The following is a 15,702-nucleotide window of genomic DNA, read 5'->3' as shown; positions in this document are numbered from 1 at the left end:
GCCCCCAATGTAAGTTTATCCCTCCTGAAATGAGGAGAGAAATCTGTACGCAGTACTCCAGGTGTGGTTTCAACTCTGCTCTGTACAGTTGTAGCAGGACTTCTGTACTTTTATATTCCATCCCCCTTGAAATAAAGGCCAACTTTCCATTTGCCTTCCTAATTACTTGCTGTATCTGCATGCTAACTTTTTGTGATCAGGAAGGCCAATGGTATCTTGGCCTTTATTGCAAAGGGGATGGAGAATAAAAGCAGGGAAGTCCTGCGACAGCTGTATAACGTATTGGTGAGGCCACACCTGGGAATACTGCATGCAGTTTTGTTTTCCATATTTACGAAAGGCTATACTTGCTTTGGAGGCAGTTCAGAGAAGGTTCACTAGTTTGATTCTGGAGATGAGGGGGTTGACTTATGAGGAAAGGTTGAGTAGGTTGGGCCTCTACTCATTGGAATTCAGAAGAATGAGAGGTGATCTTATCGAAACGTGTAAGATTATGAGGGGGCTTGAGAAGGTGGATGCAGAGAGGATGTTTCCACTGATGGGGAGACTAGAACGAGAGGGCATGATCTTAGAATAAGGGGCCACCCATTTAAAACTTAGATGAGGAGAAATTTCTTCTCTCAGAGGGTTGTAAAACTGTGGAATTCCCTGCCTCAGTGAGCTGTGGAAGCTGGGACATTGAATAAATTTAAGAGAGAAAGAGACAGCTTTTTAAATGATAAGGGGATAAGGGGTTATGGGGAGCGGGCAGTGAAGTGGAGCTGAGTCCATGATCGGATAAGCCATGATCTTATTGAATGGCGGAGCAGGCTCGAGGGGCCGTATGGCCTACTCCTGCTCCTATTTCTTAAGTTCTTCTGTAAAAGGACTCCCAGATCCCTCTGCTCGACAGCATTTTGTAATCTCTCCCCATTTAAGTAATTATTAGCTTTTTTTGTTTTACCTACCAAAGTGGATAACCTCATATTTCCCACATTATACTGCAGCTGCCAATTTTTTGCTCACTCACTGACCCTATCTATATCGCTTTGCAGATTGTTTGCGTCCTCCTCACAACTTGCTTTCCCACCATATCTTTGTATCAGCAGCAAATTTGTCTACATTACAAACATGCAGAGCCCAGTACAAATTATTTTGCACCCTGGCGATGTTTTCTCATTGCCTTTGAAGGCGTATATCGCTGATTACCCAGAATGAAACCGTACATTTAAGATTTATACTATGAGGGAAAATTGCACCTTATTTTATTAGTTCGAGGTGTTTCATTAATTGGTTTGACATGCTGTATTTGTTTGAGGTGCTGTGGAAAAATGGATCCTTACTCATTGCTGACTCTAAGTTAGAACAAATGAGTGTTCGACAGTAAAATGAGCACTGCACTTTAATTGAGAATTACATATCCAGAGTTATAGTAGGCAGCCGCATACAGCAGTGAAGTAGAGCAGACCCGAGAGACTCAGCTAACATTTGGAAAGTAATCACTGAATTAACACAGAAGAGTGCAAAACATTCATCAGAACAATATACAATCTATACAATGCGTCTGATGGTGTTTGAAGGAACACGGCCATTGGAGAGAGAGCATCATTTCCAATTGCATTATATAATAAGTCTGATCAACATTTTACAGTTTAGGGACGTTAAGCTTAAATTTCGGAATTTTGCATTTAAACATATTCGATGTCATGAGGGACTCAATTCGGCGGCCGCAATGTGTTTGTTCAAACAACTGAAACTAATTTCAACTCTGTTGCATCTTGACTGTCCCAGTGGGGAGCCCACAAGATATAATTGAAAGGCTCCGGGAATATTTCAGAGTTTAATTCAGAGAGATTGCCTAAAGCACGAAGAGGCAGCATCGCTTAACACAGAAAATGCCTGATACGTCCTTACTGCACAGTATAAATACACACGAGGCCCATGCTTGAGAGAAGGTCAGTTTGTGACCTGTCCTTTATTCCTTCGCACTCAAGTGATGAAGGTGGGTGGAGCTTCCCCTTTTATACCTGAAGGTCCAGGTTAGGAGTATCTCCCACCTTATGGTCAGTGTTCTCACAGTGTACAACTTAGGTCAGTTTATACATGGGTTACAATGCTGGTTGAATACATGACATCACCTTCCCCCCCAAAGTCTTATTGGGATCACAGGTTGAGTCTCTCTGGTGGATTACGCTCCCTTGTCGAGCGCCTGAGTTGGGGCTCCGGTTGTTGGGCGCTGGCCTGAGTGTCTGCTGTTTGCAGTGCTCAGGCCTGTCCGGACTGTGACTGGGCTCTCCTCCCTTTGGTTCCGGTGTTCGGTCACCTGTGGTGGAGTGAACTCTGTATCGTTCTCTTCCTCTGCTTCTTCTATGGGGTTGCTGAACCTTCTTTTTGTTTGATCCACATGTTTGCGGCATATTTGTCCATTGGTATGTTTAACTACCAGAATCCTATTTCCCTCTTTGGCAATCACAGTGCCTGCGAGCCATTTGGGCCCTACAGCGTAGTTGAGGATAAAAAAAGGATAATTTACATCAATACATCGTGCCCTCGCATTCCTGTCATGGTAGTGATATTGTGACTGGCGCCTGCTCTCGACAATTTCTTTCATGGTGGGGTGTATAAAGGATAATCGGGTTTTGAGCGTCCTTTTCATTAGTAGCTCTGCGGGTGGAACCCCTGTGAGCGAGTGTGGTCGGGATATATAGGCCAACAGGAAGCGTGATAAGCGGGTTTGTAGTATACCCCCTTGGAATCAGAGTATCCCCTGTTTGATTATCTGCACTGCTCGTTCTGCCTGGCTGTTTGAGGCCGGCTTGAACGGTGCCGTTCTAACATGGTTAATTCCATTGCCTGCCATGAAGTCCTGGAATTCAGTGCTTGTGAAGCACGGGCCATTGTCACTGGATAAGATGTCCAGTAGACCGTGGGCGGTGAACATTGCCCGTAGACTTTCTACCGTGGCAGAGGATGTGCTTGAATTTAAAATGTCACACTCGATCCATTTGGAGTAGGCTTCTACCACAACCAAAAACATTTTCCCCATGAAAGGACCTGCGTAGTCCACATGGATGCGTGACCAAGGCTTGGCGGGCCATGGCCAGGGGCTAAGGGGGGCTTCCCTGGGCGCATGGCCCAGCTGGGCACACGTGTTGCACCTGCGAACACAAAGTTCCAGATCTGCGTCTATACCTGGCCACCAAACATGTGACCTGGCAATTGCCTTCATCGTGACAATGCCCGGGTGCCCATTGTGGAGTTATCTGATGAACACCTCTATGCCCATCTGGGGCATGACTACGCGGTTTCCCCACAGTAGGCAATCGGCCTGAATCGAGAGTTCATCCTTGCGCCAGTGAAATGGTTTAAATTTCTCAGGGCATGCCCTGTACGTGGCTGCCCAGTCCCCATTCAGGACACATTTCTTGACTAGAGACAATAGCGGGTCTCTATTTCTCCAGACTTTAATCTGACAGGCTGTCACGGGTGAGCCTTCGCTTCAGAAAGCTTCAACAGCCATGACCATCTCAGCACCATGTTCGGTAGCCCCCTCAGTGGTGGCTAGTGGGAGCCTGCTGAGTGCATTGGCTCAGTTTTCGGTGCCCGGTCTGTGCCGAATTGTGTACTCATAGGCAGCTAACGTGAGTGCCCACCTCTGTATGCGGGCCGATGCGTTTACATTTATGGCCTTGTTGTCGGCCAAAAGGGACGTTAGGGGTTTGTGATCTGTCTCCAGGTCAAATTTCCTCCAAACAGGTACTGGTGCATTTTCTTTACCGCATATACACATGTGAGCGCCTCCTTTTCTACCATCCCGTAGCCCCTTTCTGCCTGGGACAGACTTCTGGAGGCATAAGCTACCGGCTGTAACTGACCCTTGGCATTGACATGCTGCAACACACACCCGACACCATAGGATGACAGATCGCACGTTACCACAAGTTTCTTACATGGGTCATATAGCGTCAACAGATTGTTGGAACATAAAAAATTGTGTGCTCTATTAAAAGCCCTTTCCTGGCTGTCCCCCCAGACCCATTCACGACCTTTGCATAGGAGCACGTGTAGCTGCTCTAGCAGCGTGCTCAATTTGGGAAGAAAGTTGCCAAAATAGTTCAGGAGCCCCAGGAACGAACGCAGCTCCGTCGTGTTCCCGGGTCTGGGTGCTCTCTGGATTGCTTCCGTCTTGGATGCAGTTGGGCTGATCCTGTCTGCTGCTACCCTCATCCCCAGGAATTCTAACTCTGGAGCTAGGAAGACGCACTTCGCCTTTTTCAGTCGCAGACCTACCCGGTCCAGTCTGCGTAGCACCTCCTCCAGGTTGTGGAGATGTTCTTCAGTATCGTAACCCGTGATGAGGATGTCGTCCTGAAAAACCACCGTCCCTGGAATCGACTTGAGGAGGCTTTCCATATTTCGTTGGAAGATCGCGGCGACCGAGCGAATCCCGAACGGACATCTGTTGTACTCAAACAACCCCTTGTGTGTCGTGATGGTGGTCAGCTTCTTCGACTCACTCGCCAGCTCCTGGGTCATGTAAGCTGAGGTCAGGTCCAATTTTGAAAAAGGTTTGCCACCGGATAGCGTCGCAAAGAGGTCCTCCGCTCTCGGTAGTGGGTACTGGTCTTGGAGTGACACCCAATTGATGGTGGCCTTGTAATCGCCACATATCCTGACCGACCCATCCGCCTTGAGCACCGGCACAATCGGGCTCGCCCAGTCACTGAATTCGACTGGCGAGATGATGCCTTCCCTCAACAGGCGGTCCAATTCGCCTTCTATCTTTTTCCGCATCACGTACGGCACCGCTCTGGCCTTGTGGTGTCCTGGCCTGGCGTCCGGGTTTATGTGAATCACTACCTTGGCCCCCATGAAAGTGCCAACGCCGGGTTGAAATAACGAGTCAAATTTGTCCAGGACCTGTGAGCATGGTACTCGCTCCACAGAGGAAATTGCATTGACATCGCCCCATTTCCATTTCATGACAGCAAGCCAACTCCTCCCCAATAGTGCGGGACCGTCCCATGGGACAATCCAGAGTGGCAACCTGTTCTCTGAATCTTTGTGGGTCACGACTACCGTGGCCCTGCCTTGCACCGGAATGATCTCCTTGGTGTAAGTCCGTAACTGTGCGTCAATCAGCGCTAATTTTGGCCTCCTGGCCTTGGATGCCCACAACTTTTTGAACTGTTTGATACCCATCAGGGACTGGCTGGCACCCGTGTCTAACTCCATTGATACTGGGATGCCATTGAGGAGCACTTTCATCATTATTGGTGGCGTCCTGGTGTATGAACTGTATACGTGCTCCACATGAGCTCACTGAACTTCAGCTTCCAGCTATTTCGCCCAGTGTCCATTTCTGCAATTTCTTCAGGTATTTTGCTCATCTCTGCAAACTCCAGCTGAATGCATGCCTCCACGCCTCCAGCATGAGTTATGGTTTGAAACAAAAGGTCCCTTGCCAGTCGATCGTCCCTGACTGACCCTGTTATTGTCCTTGAGTGCACCATTAACAGGTGTTGATGGCCCCATTACTGGCCGCATTGTCCCTTGCAATGGCGTGAATCGCTGTTGAGCTTGCCATTGTCTCTGTCGAACTCCCCCTCTGGTATCGACTACATGTTGGGGCATGCCTGACTGCCCTTGTCTGCCTGGAGAACTGTGTGCTGCTTTAACAATGTTGAATCTCTGTCCCAACCATTCCTTAACACAATACCTCTCGTCTGTTCTGCTAGTGGCCATGCTCGCGTGGTTTTAATCCCAGTTTCTTGTCGCCATTGAAGCGTCCTTACTTCACAGTATAAATGCACACAAGGCCTATGCTTGAGAGAAGGTCAGTCTGTGACCTGTCCTTTATTCCATAGCACTCAAGTGATGAAAGTGGGTGGAGTTTCCCCTTTTATACCTGAAGGTCCAGGTTAGGAGTGTCTCCCACCGAGTGGTCAGTGTTCTCACGGTGTACAACTTCGGTCAGTTTACACATGGGTTACAATGCTGGTTGAATACATGACAATGCCTGCGACATTTTCCATCATTGATAAAATATTCTACGTGATCCTTGCAGTCACTGCTCTTCCTGGTCAGTAATTATAGTCATTGACGTTGTGTAACTCTGTGTGTGATCCATATTTGGCCTTGTTCTGTATCTGACAATGTAGTGATGACCATTAAATGATAGGGGCAGTGACATAATTTCAATAAATCGGAAGTCCACATTAGCCAAATTCCCACTGCTCATTTATGCCGTTCCTTTAACAGAAACCGTAACTCTGTTATCTGCAGACACGCAAATGATGAAGTTATTGCTGTTGTTGGAACACTTTGTATACTTGCACCTGCCCTAGGCACTAAAAGCTCTCTAAAGTTTGTTTCTTCGGAAACTGCTGCCTGGTGCAGTGCCCAGAGAGAAGTGTTCAGCGACAAGCTGAAATGCTGAATCCCTTTTTATGAAAAAATTCCTTTCACAAACATTTCTCTGACCGAAACGGCACAAAACAAAAATGTTCCTTTCAAATGTGCCAATTATTTTCGTTAAACTTTCATTTTGCTTTCATGGGATAACATAATTAATGATTCGATAATTTTCTTTTGCACAATGAAAGAAATACTAACTGAGGGAAAGTCACTACGTCAATAATTTGTTCTGTGCTCTGCATGTTTGTAACGTCGCCAAGTTTGCTGATGATACAAAGATAGGTGGGAAAGCAAGTTGTGAGGAGGACGCAAACAATCTGCAAAGCGATATTGATAGGCTCAGTGGGTGGGCAGAAATTTGACAGATGGAGTATAATGTGGGAAATATGAGGTTATCCACTGTGGTAGCAATAATAAAAAAGCAAATAATTATTTAAATGGGGAGAGATTACGAAATGCTGCGGTGCAGAGGGACCTGGGGGTCCTTGTACATGAAACACAAAAGGTTAGTCTGCAGAAACATTCTCTCTGCATCCACCTTGTCAAGCCCCCTCATAATCTTACACGTTTCCATAAGATCAGCTCTGAATCTTCTGAATTCCAATGAGTAGAGGCACAACCTACTCAACCTTTTCTCATAAGTTAGCGGCCTCATCTCCGGAATCAACCTAGTGAACCTTCTCTGAACTGCCTCCAAAGCATCTATATCCTTTCTTAAATATGGAAACCAAAACTGCACGCAGTGTTCCAGGTTTGGCCTCACCAATACCCTGTATAACTGCAGCAAGACTTCTTTGTTTTATACTCCATCCCCTTTGCAATAAAGGCCAAGATTCCATTGGCCTTCCTGATCACTTGCTGTACCTGCATACTAACCTTTTGTGTTTCATGCACATGTACGCGCAGCTCCCGCTGTACTGCAGCACTGTGCAATTTTTCTCCTTTTAACTAATAACTTGTTCTTTGATTGTTTCTGCCAAAATGCATAACCTTGCACTTTCCATCATGATACACCATCTGCCAAATTTTTCACCACTCACTTAACCTGGCTATGTCTTTTTGCAGATTTTTTGTGTCCTCCTCACACATTGCTTTTCCTCCCATCTTTGTATCATCAGCAAACTTGGCTACATTACACTCGGTCCCTTCATCCAAGTCATTAATATAGATGGTAAATAGTTGAGGTCCCAGCACTGATCCCTGCAGCACCCCATTAGTTACTGATTGCCAACCAGAGAATGAACCATTTATTCCGACTCTCTGTTTTCTGTTCGTTAGCCAATCCTCTCTCCATGCTAATATATTACCCCCCACCCAGGAAACTTCTATCTTGTGCAGTAATCTTTTATGTGGCACCTTGTCAAAATGCCTTCTGGAAGTCCAAATACACCACATCCACTGGTTCCCCTTTATCCACCCTGTTCATTACACCCTCAAATAATTCCAGCAATTTTGTCAAACATGACTTCCCTTTCATAAATCTCGGAGGAGCAGTGACCGGAGGAGGTGTGAGCAGCGGCCTATAAAGGCCCAGTGGGAGTCCGGGAATCGACGGCAGTCGGAGGAGCAGTGGCTGGAGGAGCAGCGAGCAGCGAGCTACAGCTGGTGCAGGGTCAAAAGTAAGAAAGAAGTCAAAAATAATCAAAGGGAAACGTCACAGCCAAGAGGGTAAGTGATTGGCTGGTTGAGTGGTGAGTAGTTTTCTGTTTCTTTGATTTCATCTTGTTCTTAGCAGCAAGGAAACTTTGGAATTGTTGCCAAATTAAGTAAATCTAATGGTTAAGTCACAGCAGGAGAGCTCGGACACATGTCATGCTCCTCCTGTGCTATGTGGGAAGTCAGGGATGCTTTCAGTGTCCCTGATGACTACATGTGCAGCAAGTGTATCCATCTGCAGCTCCTGACAGGCCACATTGCGGCACTGGAGCTGCACACGGATTCACTCTGGAGCATCCGAAATGCTGAGGATATCGTGAATAGCACGGTTAGTGAGTTGATCACACTGTAGGTAAAGGTTACTCAGGCAGAGAGGGAATGGGTAAACATCAGGAAGAGCAGTGGAAGGAAAACAGTGCAGGAGTCCCCTGCTGTCATCCCCCTGCAAAACAGATACACCACCTTGGGTACTGTTGGAGGAGATGACTCATCAGGGGAAGGCAGCAGCGGCCAAGTCCATGGCACCATGGGTGGCTCTGCTGTACAGGAGGGCAGTAAAAAGAGTGGGAGAGCGAAAGTGATAGGGGATTCTATTATAAGGAGAATATATAGATGTTTTTGCGGCTGCAATCGAGACTCCAGAATGGTATGTTGCCTCCCTGGTGCAAAGGTCAAGAATGTCTCTGAGTGGCTGCAGCGCATTCTGGAGGGGGAGGGTGAATAGCCAGCTGTTGTGGTGTATATAGGTACCAACGATATAGGGAAAAACGGGATGAGGTCCTACAAGCTGAGTTTAGGGAGCTAGGAATTAAATTAAAAGGTAGTAATCTCAGAATTGCTACCAATGCCACGAGCTAGTCAGAATAGAATAGGAAATGCAGGATAGCTCAGATGAATATATGGTTTGATGAGTAGTGCAGGAGGATGGGATTCAAATTCCTGGGACATTGGAACCGGTTCTGGGGGAGGTGGGACCAGTACAAATCGGACGGTCTGCACCTGGTCAGGACCGGAACCAATGTCTCGGGGAATGTTTGCTCGTGCTGTTGGGGAGGAGTTAAACTAATATGGCAGGGGGATGGGAACCTATGCAGGGAGATAGAAAGAAGTAAAATGGGGGCAGAAGCAAAAGATAGAAAGAAGAAAAGTAAAAGTGGAGGGCAGAGAAACACAAGGCAAAAATCAAAAAGGGCCACATTACAGCAAAATTCTAAAGGGACAAAGTGTATTAAAAAGACAAGCCTGAAGTCTCTGTGATCAATGCGAGGATTATTCGTAATAAGGTGGATGAATTCCCTCAGAGGCAGCAATTCACGAATATGTTATAATTGGGATTCCAGAGATATGGCTCCAGGGTGACCAAGGCTGGGAACTCAACATCCTGAGGTATTCAACATTCAAGAAGGATAGACAGAAAGGAAAAGGAGGTCGGGGAACGATGCTGGTTAAAGAGAAAATTAACGCAATATTAAGGAAGGACATTAGCTTGGATGGTGTGGATTCTGTATGGATAGAGCTGCGGAATACCAAAGGGCAGAAAACACGAGTGGGAGTTGTGCACAGACCACCAAACAGTAGTAGTGAGTTTGGGGACAGTATCAAACAAGAAATTATGGCTGCGTGCAATAAAGATACAGCAGTTATCTTGGGCGACTTTAATCTACATATAGATTGGGCTAACCAAACTGGTAGAAATACGGTGGAGGAGGATTTCCTGGAGTGTATTAGGGATGGTTTCCTAGACCAATATGACGAGGAACCAACTTGAGTGCTGGCTATCCTAGACTCGGTGATGTGTAATGAAAAAGGACTAATTAGCAATCTTGTTGTGCGAGGCCCCTTGGAGAAGAGTGACCATAATATGGTAGAATTCTTTATTAAGATGGAGATTGAAACATTTAATTCAGAGACTAGGGACCTGAACTTAAGGAAAGGTAACTTCGATTGCATGAGATGTGAATTGGCTAGAATAGACTGGCAAATGAGACTTAAAAGGTTGACGCTGGATAGGCAATGGCAAACATTTAAAGATCACATGGATGAACTTCAACAATTGTACATCCCTGTCTGGAGAAAAAATAAAACGAGGAAGGTGGCTCAACCGTGGCTAATAAGGGAAATTAGGGATAGTGTTAAATGCAAGGAAGAGGCCTATAAATTTGCCAGAAAAAGCAGCAAACCTGAGGACAGAAGAAATTTAGAATTCAGTAGAGGAGGACAAAGGGTTTAATAAGGAGTGGGAAAATAGCGTATGAGAGGAAGCTTGCTGGGAACATAAAAACTGATTGCGAAAGCTTCTATAGATATGTGAAGAGAAAAAGATTAGTAAAGACAAACGTCGGTCACTTGCAGTCAGAATCAGGTGAATTTATAATGGAGAACAAAGAAATGGCGGACCAGTTAAACAGATACTTTGGTTCTGTCTTCACGAAGGAAGACACAAATAACCTTCCTAATGTACTCAGGGACCGAGGGTCCAGAGAGAAGGAGGAACTGAAGGAAATCTTTATTAGTCAGGAAATTGTGATCTGGAAATTGTTGGGATTGAAGGCTGATAAATCCCAGGGCCAGATAGTCTGCATCCCAGAGTAGTTAAGGAAGTAACCCTCGAAATAGTGGATACATTGGTGATCATTTTCTAACAGTCTATCGACCCTGGATCAGTTCCTATGGACTTGAGGGTAGCTGATATAACACCACTTTTTTAAAAAGAAGGAAGAGAGAAAACGGGTAATTATCGACTGGTTAGCCTGACATCAGTAGTGGGGAAAATGCTGGAATCAATTATTATGGATGAAATAGCAAAGCATTTGGAAAGCAGTGACAAAATCGGTCCAAGTGAGCATGGATTTAGGAAAGGGAAATCATGCTTGAAAAATCTTCTAGAATTTTTTGAGGATGGAACAAGGAGAGTGGACAAGGGAAAACCAGTGGATGTAATGTACTTGGACTTTCAAAAGGCCTTTGACAAGGTCCCACACAAGAGATTAGTGTGCAAAATTAAAGCACATGGTATTGGGGGTAATGTATTGACATGGATAGAGAACTGGTTGGCAGACAGGTAGCAGAGAGTCGGGATAAATGGGTCCTTCTCAGAATGACAGGAAGTGACTAGTGGGGTGCTGCAGGGCTCAGTGCTGGGACCTCAGCTATTTACAATATACATCAATGATTTCGATGAAGAAATTGAGTGTTATATCTCCAATTTTGCAGGTGACTCTTAGCTGCGTGACGGTGTGAGCTGTGAGGAGGATGCTAAGAGGCTGAAGAGTGACTTGGAAAGGTTAGGTGAGTGGGCAAATACATGGCAGATGCACTATAATGTGGATAAATGAGATGTTATCCATTTTGGTGGCAAAAACGTGAAGTTAGATTATTATCTGAGTGGTGGCAGATTAGGAAAAGGGAAGGTGCAACGAGACCTGGGTATCATGGTACATCAGTCATTGAAAGTTGCCATGCAGGTACAGCAGGCGGTGAAGAAGGCAAATGGCATGTTGGCCTTCATAGCTGGGGGATTTGAGTATTGGAGCAGGAAGGTCTTACTGCAGTTGTACAGGGCGTTGGTGAGGCCTCACCTGGAATATTGTGTTCAGTTTTGGTCTCCTAATCTGAGGAAGGATGTTCTTGCTACTGAGAGAGTGCAGCGAAGGTTCACTAGACTGATTCCCTGGATGTCAGGACTGACATATGAGGAGAGACTGGATTGACTGGGCCTGTATTCACCGGAGTTTAGAAGAATGAGAGGGGATCTCAAAGAAACATATAAAATTCTGACAGGACTGGACAGGTTCGAGGCAGGAAGAATGTGCCCGATGTTGGGGATGTCCAGAACCAGGGGTCAGAGTCTAAGAGATAAGGGGTAAGCCATTTAGGATCGAGATGAGGAGAAACTTCTTCACTCAGAGAGTTGTTAACCTGTGGAATTCTCTGCCGCAGAGAGTTGTTGATGCCAGTTCATTTGATATATTCCAGAGGGAATTAGCTGCGGCCTTTATGGCTAAAGGGCTCAAGGTGTATGAAGAGAAAGTAGGAAAGGGGTACTCAGGTGAATGATCAGCCATGATCTTATTGGAATGTAGAAACATAGAAATTAGGTGCAGGAGTAGGCCATTCGTCCCTTCGAGCCAGCACCACCATTCAATGAGTTTATGGTTGAACATGCAACTTCAGTACCCCATTCCTGCTTTCTCGCCATACCCCTTGATCCCCCGAGTAGTAAGGGCTACGTCTAACTCCTTTTTGAATATATTTAGTGAATTGGCCTCAACAACTTCCTGTGGTAGAGAATTCCACAGGTTCATCACTCTCTGGGTGAAGAAGTTTCTCCTCATCACGGTCCTAAATGGCTTAGCCCTTATCCTTAGACTGTAACCCCTGGTTCTGGACTTCCCCAACATTGGGAACATTCTTCCTGCATCTAACCTCTCTAAACCCGCCAGAATTTTAAACGTTTCTATGAGATCCCCTCTCATTTGTCTGAACTCCAGTGAATCCAGTCTTTCTTGATATGTCAGTCCTGCCATCCCGGGAATCAGTCTGGTGAACTTTCGCTGCACTCCCTCAACAGCAAGAACGTCCTTCCTCAAGTTAGGAGACCAAAACTGTACACAATACTCCAGGTGTGGCCTCACCAAGGCCCTGTACAACTGTAGTAACACCTCCCTGCCCCTATACTCAAATCCCCTCGCTATGATGGACAACATGCCATTTGCTTTCTTAACCGCCTGCTGTACCTGCATGCCAACCTTCAATGACTGATGTACCATGACACCCAGATCTCTTTGCACCTCCCCTTTTCCTAATCTGTCACCATTCAGATAATAGTCTGTCTCTCTGTTTTTCAACCGAAGTGGATAACCTCACCTTTATCCACATTATACTTCATCTGCCATGCATTTGCCCACTCACCTAACCTATCCAAGTCACTCTGCAGCCTCATAGCATCCTCTTCGCAGCTCACACTGCCACCCAACTTAGTGTCATCTGCAAATTTGGAGACACTACATTTAGTCCCCTTGTCTAAATCATTAATGTACAATGTAAACAGCGAGGGCCCTTGCGGTACCCCACTCGTCACTGCCTGCCATTCTGAAAAGTAACCATTTACTCCTACTCTTTGCTCCCTGTCTGCCAACTAATTTTCAATCCACGTCAGCACACTACCCCCAATCCCATGTGCATTAACTTTGCACACTAATCTCTTGTGTGGGACATTTTCGAAAGCCTTCTGAAAGTCCAAATACACCACATCAACTGGTTCTCCCTTGTCCACTCGACTGGAAACATCCTCAACAAATTCCAGAAGATTTGTCAAACATGATTTCCCTTTCACAAATCCATGCTGACTTGGACCTATCATGTCACCTCTTTCCAAATGCGCTACTATGACATCCTTAATAATGGATTCCATCAATTTCACCACTACTGATGTCAGGCTGACCGGTCTATAATTCCCTGCTTTCTCTTTCCCTCCTTTTTTAAAAAGTGGGGTTACATTGGCTATCCTCCACTCCATAGGAACTGATCCAGAATCTATGGAGTGTTGGAAAATGACTGTCAATACATCCGCTATTTCCAAGGCCACCTCCTTAAGTACTCTGGGATGCAGATCATCAGGCCTGGGGATATATCGGCCTTCATCCCATCAGTTTCCCCAACACAATTTCCCGACTAATAAGGATTTCCCTCAGTTCCTCCTTCTTACTAGAACCTCTGACCACTTTTATATCCGGAAGATTGTTTGTGTCCTCCTTAATGAATACCGAACCAAAGTACTTGTTCAATTGGTCTGCCATTTCTTTGTTCCCAGTTATGACTTCCCTTGATTCTGACTGCAGGGGACCTACGTTTGTCTTTACTAACCTTTTTTTCTTTACATATCTATAGAAGCTGTTGCAGTCCATTTTAATGTTCCCTGCAAGCTTCCTCTCGTACTCTATTTTTCCTGCCCTAATCAAACCCTTTGTCCTCCTTTGCTAAGTTCCAAATGTCTCCCAGTCCCCGGGTTCGCTGCTATTTCTGGCCAATTTGTATGCCACTTCCTTGGCTTTAATACTATCCCTGATTTCCGTTGATAGCCACGGTTGAGCAACCTTCCCTTTTTTATTTTTACACCAGACAGGGATGTACAATTGTTGCAGTTCCTCCATGCGGTCTCTAAATGTCTGCCATTGCCCATCCACTGTCAACCCTCAAGTATCATTCGCCAATCTATCCTAGCCAATTCACGCCTCATACCTTCAAAGTTACCCTTCTTTAAGTTCTGGACCATGGTCTCTGAATTAACTGTTTCATTCTCCGTGGTGGTGCGGCTCGAAGGGCCGAATGACCTTCGCCTGCACCTATTTATTTCTGCTCGCAGAGGGTTGTGGGGGTCTGGAACTCACTGCCTGAAAGGGTGGTAGAGGCAGAAACACTCACCACGTTTAACAAGTGCTTGGATGTGATCTGAAGTGCTGTAACCTGCAGGGTTATGGACCTAGAGCTGGAAAGTGGGATTAGGCTGGATAGCCTCTTGTTGGCCGGCGTGGACACGATGGGCTGAATTGGCCTTCTTCCGTGCAGTAAACCTCTTTGATTCTATGAACTCCTTCACAAAGAGTTGAGGTGCGTGTGGGGTGATTTGGGCACATCTTTCCTCACGTGACAACATTTCAAAGGTAACTCAACGGCTGTAAAGCGCTTTGGGGCGTTATGAGCTCCTGACAGACGCTGCAGAAATACAAGTCCTTCTTTGCAAAAGTTCGATGCAAATTCAAAATTCACGGCAAAAAAAGGGCTCGCCCGGGATCGCTCGCAAATTTCAAGTAACAACCCCAAAGTTAGAATCATACAACTAGACCAACGAGCCAACTGCTTAGAAAGTATGGAGATAAAGGCCTTACGAAGTGCTATCTGTTAATAAACGTCCAGTCAAATCTTCTCAGATTATTAAAAGCATTGCCAAAGGAAAAGCATGTGTTTTACCCGATATCTCAAGGATATTTTGATGACTGCAATCAAGAGTTGCCACAACAAAGTAGCACAAATAGAACTTTGATGGGAAGAATGTATTCGCACTACCGTTGTGGTGTCTTTAGACTGTAGAGGCTGCACGAGATAAAGTGTAACCATTATTGAAGCATTTTTAGTGTGTTTTGTTATTCTTGATCGGAGGAGCACATGAGACGGAATCAGTGACTTTGCATTTTCGACATGTTTTCTGAAGCGCTGCACGGTCCCACTCCTGCAGTCAATGAGCTGTTGGGACGTTAATGTATCCATCATCATCATCATCATAGGCGGTCCCACGAAACGAGGATGACTGGCTTCCACGCCGAAAAAGGATGAGTTCACAGGTGTTTTAATGAAGGACCCGAACTACATCCCGAAGGGTGGAAGATCCCTGTGCGTGGATTTTTTTAAACGTGTGGCAGCCATCACACGGGCTTGACAGAGCGAGGTCTTGGTCCAGTGGCAAGGGTTAAGCAGGTCGACTGGAGACCAGTTCTGCTGCACGGACCATGTGCACACATATCGCAGTGTGGGCTGGCCCGTGCTAACCCTGGGCCACTGGCCACGAACTCATGCCTCCACTGGGCCCTGATCACATCCCTCCACAGTCTCTCGCCGCTCCTTCGCCCCGATCTCACCGCTCCTGCTGTACCT

The sequence above is a fragment of the Pristiophorus japonicus genome, unplaced genomic scaffold (genome assembly GCF_044704955.1).
Source record: "Pristiophorus japonicus isolate sPriJap1 unplaced genomic scaffold, sPriJap1.hap1 HAP1_SCAFFOLD_42, whole genome shotgun sequence".
Classification (NCBI taxonomy): domain Eukaryota; kingdom Metazoa; phylum Chordata; class Chondrichthyes; family Pristiophoridae; genus Pristiophorus; species Pristiophorus japonicus.
The sequence above is the reverse complement of the archived record's forward strand: the minus strand, read 5'-3'. Positions refer to the sequence as shown.